At 41.2% G+C, this 17427-nt stretch overlaps 1 pseudogene; it reads left to right on the top strand.

Annotated features, from left to right (window-relative positions):
• Window positions 1–471: 471 nt before the first annotated feature.
• Window positions 472–17427, top strand: LOC131225766 (momilactone A synthase-like; annotated as a pseudogene).

Below are 17427 nucleotides of genomic sequence, written 5' to 3'. Positions count from 1 at the left end.
GCCTGTTAGGTTGAGAATCCATAACGTGTATCATGTCAACGTTATGAAGCAGCGTGCATTAGTTTCTTTTTAAAATAGTAGGAATTGTGTGAAAGAGAATCCGGCAACGTTAGTTACTGATGTGTGTTGATTATTTATTAGAAACAGGAGAGGCAATCAAGACCGTCCAGCTGTGTATCCATGTGGCCCACTAGCCCACTCACACTCGTCAATCAGGATTGTCCATCAACAAAAGTGTCTCTCCATCCATTCATCTTCAACACACTTCTATCCGCACCATACTTCTCACACGTGTGAAAGCATCTCCAAATGGCAGCAACGTGACGTATATAGAAAGTGGAGAGAGAGGTCACGTCTCCACCTCACATGTGTGCACGTCGTACACACGTAAGGAGCACGCGTATGAGGAGGAGAAAGATGTTGGGGGCTCTCTATTATAAAAAAGGTGGTGGGAGAGCATTAGATCTCTCTCTCTCTCTCTCTCTCTCTCTATCAGAATATGATGGGGCTTGTATTCAGGATAGTCTTTTTTTACCTATTATGAAAAACTCATTCATTTTTACTCATTTGAGTCCAGATCCTTAGCTTGCCACATGCAAGGTTTCCTGCTTGTTGCAATGTAATTGGGTCATGTCATCACTAATTGCATTTAATGCAGTCGTGCCGACAATGTCAGTGATAATTTGCACCAGTCACATTGCAACAAGAAGGAAATCCTTGCTAGTGGCAAGTAAAGGATCCGAGTTCCATTTTATGTAATTACTAAGAGGGGATATAAGATTTTTTATTTATTTATTATTATTATTAATTAATTTTTTAAACATAAAGATATCAGATTTAGATTTTGTGGATTCTTTTTCTTTTGAATTCGATCCAGTGCATGTCTGGTACCGTATAGTAAATTGCACCACCATCATGACATGGATCATCATCATTTAAGCTGGGTTCGTTGCAGGAGAAGTTACCTTGCTTTGAAAGGACGGAGTGTGGAGAATGAGATCAGGCGATTCTCGACCGAGTCTGCCAGGTAGCACTCACCATTAGCTAATCCCAAGAACTGGAATATGGTGGGAAGTGTCCATCAATTGGGACCTTCCACGTCCATATTAAACCGTTAGTAGCCTTCAAAATGAATGTAGAAAAAATGGTTAGTGGTAGACATTCGGTGAGGAAAACATGGCAAAGGAATGGTCAGGATTGCACTGTAGGTATGGAAACTGAACTCTGGTCCATCCATGATAGGGCCCACTAGATGTAACGGTCTCGATTAGTAGCTATCCCTTCCATGTGTGCTGCGGCTAAAGTTCTCTGCCACCACACTAGGGTCCGTTGGCTCCACTGCTCTCGAGTCAATATCGAACGGATGCGGATTGACCCGGTCCCGGTCACCGGGATATCCCTCGTGACCCGGCTCTGCGTGGGGCCACCGTGATGTGTGTATTATCTGCTGCTCAATTTAGGGCATGAACCCAAAAATCAGGCAGATTCAATGCACAAGTGGAACATGACATAGGAAACAGTGGGGACAATGACATCCACGGTTAAAGCCTTCCTAGCTTTGCGATGACGTTTATTGACCATCCAACCTGCTCATATGGTCACATAGAACTGGGCAAAGGGAAAACACAAATAGCACCTTGATCTAAAACTTTCTTGGCCCAATGAAATTTTCAATGGTAGGAGTTGAATCCCAACTGTTTCTTGTCGTGTGGTCCACTTGAACTTTGGATCCACCTTTTTTTTTTTGGTTCTAATGTTTTAAAATGCGTTGAAAAGGCATATAGATGGATTGGATAAAACACAAGCATTACCATTTGTACAGCTGGCCGATCAGTCTGGTATTTCATCACCGCTGGAGATGGTGTGGTTCCACCTCCAGGAAGTCTACCTCATCCCGTCAGGTGAGTTATAAAATGAGCCAAATCCAAAAGTAAAGGAGACCATATTACAAGAAATAATAGGATGAAGTTGAGCATGTAAGAAACATTAAATGATCAAATCAAACAATGTAATAAGAAAAAAAATAAATTTGTAAGCAAATACAGATAATACAAAGATTTTACGTGGAAAACCCTTGCAAGAAAAATACTATGACACAAAGTAACTTATAGATGGATCCACTACAATCAAAAGACTACAAGAGATGGAATAACTTATAGATGAAACCTTAATTTTTCCCTTCAAAACCCTTAGCTCTCAAGCTCTCTACACATTCTGTATTATCTTAATCACGATTACAAGCGTACTTAAAAACCCCATACAAGATTAAAAAACAAAACCATTCACTAACGCATTCCAATCGGTTAGACTGGATATAACCTTTGGTCAGACTGAACAAAACTGACATTCCTCAGTTGGATTGAGTGTCGAACCAAAATTGAGCAAAATATCACAGCGAGTAAAGGGTCAAAACTGAAATTTTCAGTCAAACCGATAGAAGCTTTAATCGAACTAAAAATTGCCTTCTTTGTATAAGATTAAAACACTCAATCATCAATCTCCACGTCGACATTAATTCTCAAGCCCCACCACTCCAAGTTGCTATCACCATTTCTAATCATCTTCATAGTAATACCATTGTCGTCATTTTTTGTGCACACCTTGGCTTTATTTATTCTTTGTCAAGTGTTAAAAAATTGAGTAAAATATGAACTTCTCTGCAAGAACCACTTTCATAAGCATGTCTATCAGATTCTCACTAATGTAAATCTTCTCAAGAGTAACACTTCATTCCTCTAATATTTGCTCGATAAAATAATGATGAATATTAATGTGTTTAGTTCAAGAATGATACACCGAGTTCTTTGCCAACTGATAGCGTCTTGTTGTCACAATGCACAAGCACACTTTCCTGCTGAAGCCCAACTCATTCATCGTCCCTTTCAACTAAACAACTTCCTTCAATGCTTCGATCACTACCATGTATTTAGCTTTGGTTATGAAAAGTACAACCATAGATTGAAGCTTTGATATCCAACTGATAGCTCTACCTGCTAATATAAACGAGTAACTAGAAGTCGACCTTCAATTATCCACATTCCCTACATAATATGCATCCACATACCTTAATTGTTTCTCCTCAAAATTTCTAAAATATAAGACATAGTCTAGCATAACTCATATATAACAAAGTAACCCTTTTGCTTCTTCTCAATGTTGCTTACTGAAATTTGACATATATCTGCTCACAACACCAATCATATATGAAATATTCGGTCTATACTAGACCATAACATACATAAGACTACTAACCACATTTGAGTAGGGCAAATGAAATATATACCACTTTTTTTCATCTAACGTAAGACACTATTCTGAAAAAATCCAAAAGTGAGCAACGTGGGGTGTGATAATCGATTTAGCTTTTTCTAGTTTAAACCTGACCAAGACATTCTCAAGATACTCCTCCTAAGATAAGCATAACCTTCTCATTTCTTTGTCTCTATGTATATTTGTCACGCTCCAAACCTGAAAATCGGGCTCACAAAATTTTTGATTGCCGAATTTAGTGCTGACAGCCTCCGTAGTACCCCATTCTCGGCTCCCAGTACCCATACGCTAGATTTTGATCCTGTGATCTTACAAGGAGGATTTTCCAATATACATTTGTCTCATAAGAAGCTTAACCACAAGTTTACCCAAATCGTAAAGGCGACATCATCATCACATATCTACTAATATAAACATTTGAATACAATGCAGAAAGGGAAATACATATGTCAAAATTAAAGTTCCAGAAGACGCTGCGTGCTCCAAGCTCCATGTTGCTGCAACCTAACGCCACCTACACGCATCTATCATGCATAAGATTATAAAAAGCTTAGAGGGTGGTGAAAGTGTGTGCACAAGATAAGTGCCACACACACAAATACAATGCCATAATCATACAATGTCGGAGATACTGACAAGATCATGAATCATACGATATCAGAGTAAGCAGAAACATATTGGTAAATTCATGAATACTATCAACCATACCAAGGCTATGCGATGCAAGACATGAATGCTAACGGCCATATCGAGGCTAAGCGATGCAAAAACGTAATAAGCCAATATCGTATACTGAGGATGTAAAATAATATGTAAATCTTGCTAAGTCCGTTTAAGCCATGTAAGTGCAGAAACATAGCAACCCAAAATGCCATATGCCACGAATGTAATGTAATATACGATGCGAATGAAATGACTAAGCTGGAGTGAAGTCGGGATGATAGTACATAGTATCGCAGGCTATGGGGTCCATGACAAGGAAATTCTATCTAAACCGCTCTCATACCTAAATTTAGATAGTCAGACACAATGTTGTAAACTCCTGATCTTAGGTTAGTCGCGCGCCCCAACCAAAATTGTGGCCATTGTGAAGGTATACATACCAATTAGTTACGCACCACAAGCCCGAGTGGATAGTGAATGAATAAATGAATGGGTAAAATGCTGAGTATGCAACTCCTGGTTGATAAGTCCACATATCATACCGTACATCTCTGGGATCATCACCGGGGTCTGGTACACTCCAAGCCAGATTGCCTTCACATCGCACATAACAAGGTGAGTGGAAGAGACCTCACTGTCCACCTGCCAATATCGGGCCCGACTCGTCGATAGTGGATCCATTCCTCGAGCTGGTTAAACTTAGCCTAGCTTTGCCCCCTCCTCTCAGGTAGGTTAGGCCACACCCCCTTCCAACCGACCACGAAACTGTGGGAGATGCGGCCTAATGGTATACAGTCTTCATGCGCTCATGCATCCACTCGGTTTAGATGTTGGAGCAACCTCTGGAACCAAGAGGGTTTAGAGAATTTCACCCAGGGATATCTATAGCACCCAATGTAGAATAGATTTTCGGTATTCCATCTGGCCATCCACGATCTGCCTGTAGAGGCTACGGCCCTGATGTCGCTAGGGCGTACGGTGCTCATATCAGAAAATGCGAGATGCATGAGTCATACCATATAGTCATGCATCAAACATGCACGTACTGCGCGCTCATGTGGACAACTCCTCCTATTAGGGAGTTCCATAATAATCTGCCCAATGGCATGTGCTATGATCAATCACTCCTCATATCAAGCATACATATGATGCGTATGGACATGGATCGTGAAGCTATACTAAGCATGTTATAAGATGATGGTGTAGTCTCCTCTTATCAAGGATGGGCCTAGACAGCCTACTCATAACAAGAATGGGCCTCATAATGGGCCCAAGGGAAGGTCACAATGTGGACATCTAACCATCATTGACCATCAATGTGGACATTTAACCAACATTGCTCCCAAGCAGTGGCCCACATAAACATCATTACATGCATTATAGTGAAATCACACATTACATCGGTCCACACATTCATCACATTGGGCCTCACTCAAGCGCCACATATACACCACATTGGGCCTCACCATACGGGCCACAAATACATCACAATGGGCCTTATCAAATGGACCATAAATACATCACAATGGGCCGCATTACGTGGGCCTATATACACATCAAGTAGGCCGCATCACATGGGCCTAATACAATCAAGCAGTCCTCAAACCTGGGCCTCATGTACATTAAAGCAGGCCGCATCCCATGGGCCATACATACATCACATTAGGCCTCACATATGAACCACACATATATCACACTGGGCCTCACTCATGGGCCTCATATACATCAAGTCGGGCCTCATCATATGGGTCTAATATACATTACAATGGGCCGCTCACATGGGCCTAATATACATCATAATGAGTCGCTCACATGGGCCTAATGTATATATAGCAATGGGCCGCTCAAGGGGCCACACCAATGAGCCTCATATACATCAAGTGGCCGCATCAATGGGCCGCACCAATGGGCCTCATATACATCAAGTGGGCCGCATTAATGGGCCGCACCAATGAGCCTCAAGTGAGAGCTTGGGTTATACCAAAAATCATTTCAATAGTTGCAGGTGTAACATGTTTATCACTGTACATTATCATTCTATGGGGCACATGGCTCACTAATGATGATTAGCACTGCCAAACATTGTTTATGTAAATCGGCATTGTCCAAACATTTGACAACACCATCCAAACACTGTCCATGTAAATCTGCACCGTCTAAACATTGGACAACACTGACCAAACATTATCTAGCACCGTCCAGCATAATCTGGATGATGTGGATGAAATAAATACATTGTGGTGGTGTCAATGCTAGTAAAACAGGTGGACAGCTTCGGTAAAACACATATAAGGTGGGTCCACAATGGACATATGGTTTAGATCTAATACATACATCGTGGGAAGGCCCATCGTCCCATCTGGATGGTGTGGATAAAACATATACATCACGATCATCCCCATCGTCTAGATGGATGGTGGGATGAAACACATACCATGGTGGGACCCTTAAAGCTTGGTGATGTCACTCAGCAGCTAAATGGCTGGAGTGAGGTACACTAGCTGTCTCACTTCCCACACGTGGGGATGGTGTGGGTAAAACACTTACATCAGTGGGTCCCATGTGGGGCCCACCATAATGTTTATTTCCATCCCATCTGTACATAAGGTCATAAAGACCTGAATAAAGAGGAAAAATAGATTTCATATCGATCCAAAACTTTTATGACTCAAAAAGGTTTCAATGGTAGACGTTCAATCCACTACTACTTTTGGTGGTGTGGACCACCCGAGCCCCATGTACGGCTGATTTTTGGGATATTCTAATAATTAAAGGGGGCCCATCAAATAGACGATGTTGATGTTCAACACGCAACATGGTAGGACCTATGGTGGGGCCCACCGTACCTGCCTACATTCCAAGCAGCAGGACGCTGCTTGCTGCAGCGTCCTCAGGATGCTGGCAGCAACAGCGTCAGCTGTATTTATTATATATATATATATATTATGTTTTCTAGTGGTTTTTGATAGGTGGGGCCCATATCAGGAGGATCCACCCCATTAGCTAGATTCTATGGCCCGGGACGCATCTAATAAGCCAATATTCAGCATATTTTGACTCACAGAAACATCATAGCCGGCCTTAATAGATTAAATCACCCAAAATTGCTAGTTTCTGCATTATGGCCCGCTAGAGATTCGGTTGGGCTTCATTTTTCGGCTCAACGCCTAAAATGAGCTGGGAAATAGGGTAGACGGTGTGGATTAAATACATGCATCATGGGTGGGGCCTGTTGTGGGTCCCACACTCCTTTCTACTATAAGCAAGCTAGACGCTACTTGCTGCAGCGTTCTCTGGACGCTGGCAGCAGCGTCCATCATACACCATCACACTCACGCCGTAGTGGGATTTCACCACCTATGTGGGCCCACTTGGTGGATGGCTTGGATAAAATACATACTTCAGGGTGGGGTCCATTCAGGTGGGCCACATGGCCTCATCATCACCATAAAATGAAGGGGAGAGAGAGAGAGAGAGAGAGAGAGAGAGAGAGAGAGAGAGAGAGATCGGTGAGAAGGGGAGAGACCCCGCCTCTATGGGCCCTCCTCCCTATACAATGCATACATCAAGATGGGTCCCACCATAAGTGGTCCCTTAAATCACAAAATCAAAACATAAAATCACCCACCTTTGATCTTCTTAGATTCCTTATCTTTAGCTTTAAAGGAACAAGGTTTAAGAGTTGAGATGAAGCTTGGATAGTGGAGATGGGAGGTAGGAAGGTGGGCCACACAAGCACTTTCCCATGGAGCTTGGACGTGGGTTGCTTGGGAGAATGAGAGGGAGATGAGAGAGAGAGAGGTTGTAAGAGAGAGATGGGTAAGTGATGGATGGGCGAGAGGGATGGGTGAAGTGATGGAAAGTTTGACTTTTGGGGTTGCTTTTGTACTTAGGGATGAGATAGAGTAATGGTTGAGTGATGGATGTACTTTGACAAGTGAGGTGATTGATGTGATGTTTTCTCTTGGGATTATAAAGTGCGGTGTGTTCCTTGAACTAAACGCGAGCCTACATCTCCTGGCTCGGGTATCGCATCGGTGCGCGAGACACGGCGTCAGAACAGTGGCGACGGCGCGGTCGCAAGGGTACAAGTCTCGGGTGGAGCTAATTCTGGAATACGGAATATGATTCAAGATCACGCGCAAACGTCGGTTATAGATTGCGGGTCGCTAGAATCGACCGAGAGGACTGCAGAAGCCTACGAAATGGTACGAGCCAGGATATAGGTCTGACAATATTGATGCCAAGAATCCTCTTTGCATCCCCTAAATCTTTCATCTCAAATGTGATGGATAGCTGAGCCTTGACTATGTTGATTGCAGACATATGATATGGTTGGTGATAAATATATCATCAACATATAATACTAGAAAAATGAATTCATTACCACTCTGTTCTAAAGTAGAAACAATGATCGAATTCACTTCTGATAAACTATTGACTTAATATGAAAGAATTAAATTTCTTATATCACTGTCTAGGCAACTGTTTTATGCCATACAACGACCTCTTTAATCTACAAATTATATTCTAATTTCCTTGCACCTCGAACCTTTTAGGTTACTTCATGTAAATATGATATTTTAGTTCCCCATGTAAAAATGCAATCTTCATATATAAGTGTTCCAATTCCGATTGTATTAGTCATTTGAAGTTAATACAAATCTAATAAATACCTGTTTTTAACAATGGTGTGAATATCTCACTGAAGTTGACACCCCCATTTTGAGCATAACCCTTTGCTAGCCGCATGACATTGTACCTATCCAGTTTCTTCCGATAAATGCACTTGCATCTGATTGCTTTCCACCTAATGAGCAACTTCATCGGCTCTCATCTTTCATTTTTGTATAGAGAATTCATCTCATCATGTATCATTACACTTCACTTCTCTACATCTCTGTTTTCTAATGCTTCCTAAAAAGTAGATGGATCCCCCTCATCTATAATGAGAGAAAATACAATGTTTAAATCATCCCTGTATCTTACAGATAACTGGCGATCCCTTGGTGGATTTTTACTAACAGGTGGTGCAGCCACCTCTTCCTATATCTCAATCTGCGGTGTAAGTTCTTCAAGTACTTCACCTTTGTCTATTTCAACATCAATAATTGATTTTTTTTTTCATTTCCTTATCATAATCCTTCTGGAATAAGGAACCTTTATCAAACTTGACGTTCTGACTAAATATGATTTTTCGTGAAACCTAGTGATACAATCTGTATCTTTTCATCCCATCTTTATATCCGACAAAAGTACACTTCTTGGCCCTTTAGTCTAGCTTAACTCTCTCAACTGACGATTCATGAGAGTAAGCATCACAACCAAATATCTGTAGTCCCGAATAATCAACCACATGACTACTACATACTTTTTTTAGAATTTTATAATTGATAATTGTAAATGGACATTAATTCACTAAATAGCAAGCCGTAGAGACAGCCCTTGCTCGTAACTCATTGCTCAACTTAGCATTATTCAACATAATCCTAGCTATTTCCAAAAGAGTCTGATTCATATGTTCAACCATACCATTTTTCTCTAGTGTGTGCTTCAACTGTGTTATGCCTCACTGTCCCCTTACTCTTACGGTATTGATTAAACTCCCTTGAAGTAAAGTTTCCATTGTTATGCCTTGAGAAATTTTAAATTTTGCTTTGTCTAATTTTCAACCATTACTTTCCATGTCTTGAAAGTAGCAAAAATATTAAATTTATGTCTTATAAAATAAACCCAAATATTCCTCGAGAAGTCATCAATTAATGTAACAAAGAATGATAACAGAAATAATGGGTGACGGTACCCACATATCTGAATACACATAATCTAGTTGACATTTACTAACATGTTTCCTGGTTTAAAAGCTTAAACTTGGTTGTTTCCCGTATGTGCAATGCTTATATATATCTAAATGAAAACTTTTAAAATGAGAAATTAAACAACAATGAAGAACCTTCATACCCTGCTCACTCATGTGGTCCAGGCGCGCATGCCACAAGCATAGTCTTAAGGAGTCGAGCCCTGCAGCAAGATGTGTCATTTCATTAGCATCTGTGTTGTGTTCTCAGGTGACATGCATCAACTCCACTTCTTCAAACAAGTCGAGCATTTGGGTTGCTAGGGCATATTATGGCAATAAAATCATGCTAGTACATTTAAACAATCCTATCATTTGATTAATCACCAATTTCAAATCCCCTATAATGATCGAAGTCCTTGCACCTAATTCTAATAATAACTCCAAGCCGAATATCATGGCCTCATACTTGGCCTGGTTATTAGTATAGCAAAATTCCAACTGAAATATGAATTCCTGTCGATTTCCATTAAGGGCGATCAAGATTACTCCATCACTCGATGCATCGTGTGTTCTTGACTCATCGAAGATAAGTTTGCATTACGTTAATTATACACAATATAAATCCAAGATGTCTGGGGGAATATGCTCGTTCAGATCAGAGGGGTGGTCAGCAAAAAAAATGACTTTGGCCTGACCTTTTACTTCCTTCTGTGGAACGTAATGGAGATTAGACTCAGATAAAGGTAGTACCCATTTTTCAATTCGTTCATTCAAAATCGGCCAATTCAACTATATTTCACCAAATTAGTCATTGCTATTACATTTACTCTTTCGGCTAGCAAATAATGTCTTAATTTAGTGGCCATGAAGTACAATGGCAAACACAAATTTTCTATAATGGAATACCACCTCTGGGTGTAGAGTAACGTTCGACTCAAGTAGTAGATAGCACACTCTTTCCGCATATCATCATAGTGTGCTAAGAGAGCTCCAATCAACTCTGTTGAATCTGCGACGTATAGCTTGAGCATCGATGCTCGATTGATGGCATCAAAACATGTGGCCTTATCAAGTACTCCTTAATTTTATCAAAGGCCAACTGGTGCTCTACCTCTCAAACAAATTCAGAACCCTGCTTCAATTTATTAGTGGAGAGAAGATGTTAGTCTTACCTGCACAGTTACATATAAATCTCCTTATAAAATTAACTTGGCCCAAGAACATTTGCAGTACCGATTTGTTTCCAGGTAGTCGCGCATTGATGATAGCTCGAGCCTTATTCCGATCTATCTTGATTCCTCTCTAATGTACAAGGAATCCCAAGAAATTATCAGCTAAGACCCCAAAAGTGCATTTAAGGGGGTTCATTTTCAATTTGTGGAGCCTCAAACACTCGAATGACTTATGTAATTGGACCAGATGTTTTTTATATTGGCCAATTTGACCACTACATCATGCACATAAACCTCCATGAAATGTTTGATTATTATAATGGAAGATACCATCCATTGCCCTCTAATACGTAGCTCCCACATTTTAAAGTTCAAAAGGCATTACTATCCAACAATAGGTTCGTAGTGAACTAGGACATCTGAATGTCATCTTTGGGACATTGTCCAATGTAATGTAGATTTGATTATACCTAGAGTGTCCATCCATGAAGGACACAATTCTATGATCGACAGCCCAATCGATCAGTTGATCGGCCACTGACATGGGGTATTCGTCCTTTGGCGTAGCCAAATTTAAGTTCCTAAAATCAATGTAGACTCTCAACTTATCATTCATTTTTATTGCTGGAAATGCATTCGACATCCATTCAACGTATTTGATAGGCCGAATAAAACTAGTCTTCAAGAGTCTCTCGATCTCTTTCTTAATCTTGCGGGTGACTTCAGCTGCCATCCACCTAGGCAGCTGCTTGTGCGGCTAATAACCTTCCTTTATGGGTAGGCAATGCTTAACTACAGATTGATCGAGCCCTGAGATTTCATGATAATCCCATGAAAAACAATCAGAAAACTCATGAAGTAACTTCAGCAATCGTTCCTTTTCATAAGGCTCCAACAAGTCACTGATGAATGTGGGCTTCTTCGGTCCTTAAATTTATTTCGACTAATGGATCTTGAACTTGGGGTTGAGAGTCTTCAATCTCATAAGGAGCCTCCTTAAGCTCGATGTCATCTTCTTTGGCTAAATCCTCCATATCGGTCATATTCAAAAGGCATCCATCATCTATTTCTTTCAGGCTTTTTTTAGCCTTCTTATTTTGGTCGTGAAGTCGTCCTAGTTGACCTCATTACTTAGCGTTCTGATCATGGGATCTCTTTGATAGTACAACACGGAACTAATTGATAAGGAACAATGTCCCTCTATAAGGTGTCACTTACTCGTGTCACCTATGGGATAACTTACACAATACTGTCCAGGTTCTTCTTTATTGATATTCTGGTTGGGAGACCAAACTTATTCCTCCTAGTGAACTCGATCGGTCATACCTCTTTCTTATAATAATAAGCCTCATTGGCATTCAAGGTAGCCAAGAAAGGTTTAATGTAGGGTAGGACTAGCTCGACCTTGTCCTGATTCTAGAAAATTACTTATTGGCATAGGGAGGACGAGATGCATGTGAATTAATGAATCCAATCCATCCCCAATAATGCATTATAACTCGATGAGGTGTCAACCATGAAAAATAGTGTTAATACCATCTTGGTCCCTACAGTCAGGTCGACCGATAAAACACCTTGAGTATTCGCGACATGACCAAGGAACTTATTGATGGTCACTTCGGATGGAATCAGATCGGTTGAGGATTTTTTTTTTTTTCAATTTTTCCATCATTCTTAATGGTAACAGAAGAACAGAGGCCCCGTTGTCGACTAGAATTCTGGTAATGGGGCACCCTTCGAGGTGAGTCGATCTGTACAATGGTTTGAGATGATGCATCATGCCATGGGTAGGCTTATCATTGATTACCCTTTCAGATGCATGCCCTGCCTCTACTGTGATGCTGTTGATAGGTGGCACTTCATAAGCCTTGGATTCAGTTCTAACATCTTCTTCGAATGGAAAATAAGCATGTTGTATTATCACTAGGGGGATATACTTTTCCACATCACCCGCCATCTTATTCATTTGAATAGGTCTAGCTTGAAAACTAGATGGCAATGTAAAGACCATGTTGCAATGAAATACCACTAGTGGCAATGTCCCAAACACAATTTCATTGCTTGGAAGTTACCCCCTTAGTGTTTCAGGGTCTACTTCTTTTATCTGACTTGCACATTCATCGACCGCAAGCTTGAATGAAGGGTCATCAGATGAGGTGATTGTCAGTGCTTCAGTGGTTGATGATAGCTCGTTGGCCAACCATTCATCCATTGGGAAACATTATAGCTGAGGTAGTCTGACAAGTTACCGCAACTATCTTCCTCCTTAGGACTCATCAACCGATCAGTTTTATTAAGACCATTTGAGTCCTGATTTTGTAGCACGGGATATTATAGTACTGCTTCTATGATATTCACCGCCACCTGGCCCTCAAGTACTAGGATCCTCTAGAAAGGCCTAGGCAAACTTACTTTTGATCGAGGAAGTATTACATTCTCCTCTGATTTTCTTCTTAACGCAATCTGATGCCTCTGCCATTGGCATTTTTGGGTCTATGTCAATTCTTCTGGTACTGCTGGGAACTTCATGTGTGTGACTCATTTCCGTATTCCTTCACATGTTGTAAGGGGTTTGACCATCTTTTGGGCTAGTGGCTCCCTTTCCGAGCAGTGATTGTGAGTCATTTGTTGCAGTTGGTGGTAGTCATGACTTCTAGCTGGTCGAGGGGCCATGTAATGACATCCACATATTGCTTAGGAGGGTCTCCCCATCCATAAATAGTCCTTCGAGCACATTAGTCGCATAGCTGTGAACCTCGATTAGTTCTCCTAATGCCATTCAACCGACTATCATTCGAATGTGGGGCCATTGATGCCCTTGAGTTGGTCGATGTGATACTTTCCATTGATTGCCTAGTCTAAGATCAACTTTTAGTTCCGACTGATTCCTCAAATTGGTCGTGACCATGTTAACTTCGAGATTGGATGGGAATGAATTTGTATTGATCATCATTACTTTCTCAGTTTTTTTTTTGGGAAACTTCAGTAATCGACGATCAATGTAATCCTAGATAACATTCCTGAACATGACACATTTGTTAATTGAATGAGACCGGGTTCCATGCCATTTGCAATATTTGATCTTTTGTAACTCATCGGCCGAGGGTATCTTATGATTCATAGGCATTTTGATAAATTTTTGGCAAACAAAATGTCAAATATTTCTTTAGCTCTACTAATGTCAAAGGTATAAACCTTCTGAGCTTTCTGTACGGTCGAAGTGGTCGATTATGCTTTAACCAGTGTGGAACACTCTCGTGGCTTTTTAGCCACCACTTTTGCAATTGTGATCTTGTAATTTGTTTTGGTCGTTATAATGCATCTCTAATGACAAGTTCTTTTGCATGGATCCTTCTTATAGGAGTTCTTCGTGGCGAGAGACCTTTTTAATCAGGTCGTAAAAGTCCACGAACTCTGTACCTATGAATTTCTTACGAAGTTTATATTAAAGCTCGTCTTATACAAGTTGCACAAATTCAGCATCGATCATGACAACTTTATAACGGCTCTTCGCTCGCTTAAACCACATGATATAACTCTCACAATATTCTCTAGGCAACTACGGAAAATGTGCAAGATCGGCTATACTAATTTCCCTGTTATTAGAGAAGAACTGAGCATGAAACTTTTCTTCCATCTCTTGCCAAGTGTGTATTGAGTCTGGTAACAAGTTTGAGTACCATGTGAAGGCCACTATTGCTAGTGAATGTCCAAACAATTGTAATTTATAATAGTCATTGTTGGCCAATTTGCCGCAATAGATTACAAGCCGATCAACATGTTCGATGGTCGATTGACCGAGCTCGCCTGAAAATAAGAAAAAATTCAGTCGATAGTTGCTTGGCAATGGATGTTGCTAATCTATTCATTCGAGGTATGGTTTATGATACACTAGGAAAGTGTTGTACCTGAGTACTTGGCAGGCAACCTCTTGGATAATTTGTAAAATCTGATCACGATCCATCCACTGAGGTTTTAAGACTGGTGGGTAAACGGGACCAAATCGATTCGCATTATCCTGGAATCTAGGGAGCTGTTAGGGATTAAATCATCTTGGCAGTCGTTGATTCCTATTCTCAAGTATAAAGTTCCTAGCCTCTCGCTTCGGTCCCCTAACTTCTATAGGAGGTGGCACATTCCTCATCTCCAGAGCAGGAACTAGTGGTGGATTACGTTGTGGAGGCAGCATGGGTGGTAGCAGAGCTGCATTGCCGATAGAACTTCCCTCAGATTTGTATTGCGTTTTAAATGGTGTTCATTCGGTCATAATAGTTATCAATCAATGTATGACTTCAGTTTAGCTAGACATATATCGATCAGCTTGAATACGGAATTGCTTTCCCTGAGCCCTTCCATACTCTTGCACAAGTTGAATGCTCATCTAACATCTCGGAATATAACAGCTACCTCGTTTGGAAGAATAGTTTGGGAAGTTGATGCTCCTCCCTGATCCCCAGAAGTAGGTGTTAGACTATTGTTTAAGTTTAATGCTTCAGGGGCCATTGAAACTGGCATGTCCTCGACTGGAGGTGGTGCACTTGGGTAGATGGATTGACCTCTTCAATACGAGCACTTCTTCTATTCATGTTTGGCAATACTACACTAGTAAGTTAGAGAGAGTGTCCCACTTGGCATGCCAAAAACTTGTTTGTTGCTGTTTTCGGCACTATGAGTACGCAGGCGTACCAAGATTGAAATTGTGGCTTCAATTCAAACTGAATAACAATAACCCCAAGCGCCAAGATAGGCAAACATGTGGTGTATGACCAAGATCTAGTGAGATCGGTCATCTATTCAACCACTTGCTCAATGTGTAAAATCAGATCAGACGATATTCAGAGGGTGGGGTTCATCCTCTGATGATGGGTTGCACATTTTCCTTCCGTGTGAAAGAACTCTTCAATATAGATAAATGGAAATGAGAAATGGATTCTTAAAGTCGGTCGTAAAGAACAATAGCGGAACACCTTTTCGATTGATGAACTGAATCCAGCGCACGAGCATAGAATCAAATTATAGATAAAGATTACTAGTTGTGGATTACACCACGGAATGTAAATAGTAGGCTGAAAATTAAAAGATTACATTGAGAAAAAGTAACTTGCTTAACATGAAAAGTATAAGATTACACTATGAAATGTAAATTAACTAGTAAATTGAAAGGATAATTTGAAAGATAGATTTGGTTTGTTTGGGTTGGTATGAAGCGATTTTCCTAGTTTCTTCTATTTATAGCTTTGATCCATCAATTTGCTTCTCCTCTTGCCACTTATCATGTAACCGTTCGCACATGATTGCTCCTTCATCGGTTGCTTAAGCAATACCGACGCCATACGATACACTCCAACTACGGTTATCGAAAAATCTTTTTCATACATATATGCAAATCTTCAAATACACTATGCCTATATGTACAAATCACACATAACTCCCCCTAATTTTATCGCAGGGAATGGCGATAATGGGGATTAATAATATGAAACTGGTATTCTCAATATATATAAAGTATAAATTTGCTCAGGCTCACTGTTCATTGATACATGAGTCCTGACTGTCGATTTTTGAAGGAGCGGTCCAAGAAGCGGGCGAGAGATGAGATGGTTCAGATCGACCAGCATGTACACTATTATTAGAGAGTATATGTTGTCACATTTTGCTTCTCACGACAGGTTGGCTGGCAAGGTGGCTCTGATCACCGGCGGGGCAAGCGGCATTGGAAAAGCTACAGCGACGGAATTCATCCGCAATGGCGCCAAAGTCATCATCGCCGACATCCAACAAAAACTCGGGGAAGAAACAGTGACGGAGCTTGGACCAAATGCCGCCTTTGTTCATTGCAACGTCACCCAAGAATCCGACATCTCTGGCGCCGTCGACTTTGCTGTCTCAAAACATGGTCACCTTGACGTCATGTACAACAATGCTGGGATCGCCGGCCCCGGCCTCTCTGGAATCGTAGATCTTGACTTGGCAGAATTTGACCGGGTCATGAACATCAATGTTCGCGGCGTGATCACGGGGATCAAACACGCGGCCCGCGTCATGGTCCCACGCCAAACAGGATGCATACTCTGCACAGCGAGCGTGGTCGGGATCTTGGGCGGGCTTGCGAACAATTCCTAAGTCTCCAAGTTTTCCGTTGTAGGGATTGTGAAGTCAGTCGCCGCAGAGCTCTGCAAGAACGGAATTCGGGTGAATTGCATTTCGCCTCCTGCTCTGCCCACACCGATGGCAGTGTCCGGGATAATGGAGTTTTACCCCGGGCTTGATGTGGGACGGGTGACGGAGATTATTTATGGGAACGGCGAGCTGAAAGGAGCAAATTGCGAGGTGGAGGACATCGCGAAGGCGGCCCTCTATCTCGCATCGGACGATGGAAAGTATGTGAGTGGTCACAATCTGGTGGTGGATGGAGGCTTCACCGCTTACAAGAGTTTTCCCTTACCGGCATTGGATAAGGTGATGAAGTGAAATGCCACTGGATAATTTGAAAAAAAAAATAAAAATAAATTTTGAGCTGTT

Source organism: Magnolia sinica, chromosome 14 (assembly GCF_029962835.1).
Source record: "Magnolia sinica isolate HGM2019 chromosome 14, MsV1, whole genome shotgun sequence".
Classification (NCBI taxonomy): Eukaryota; Viridiplantae; Streptophyta; class Magnoliopsida; order Magnoliales; family Magnoliaceae; genus Magnolia; species Magnolia sinica.
This window is presented reverse-complemented; position numbering and strand designations above follow the sequence as displayed.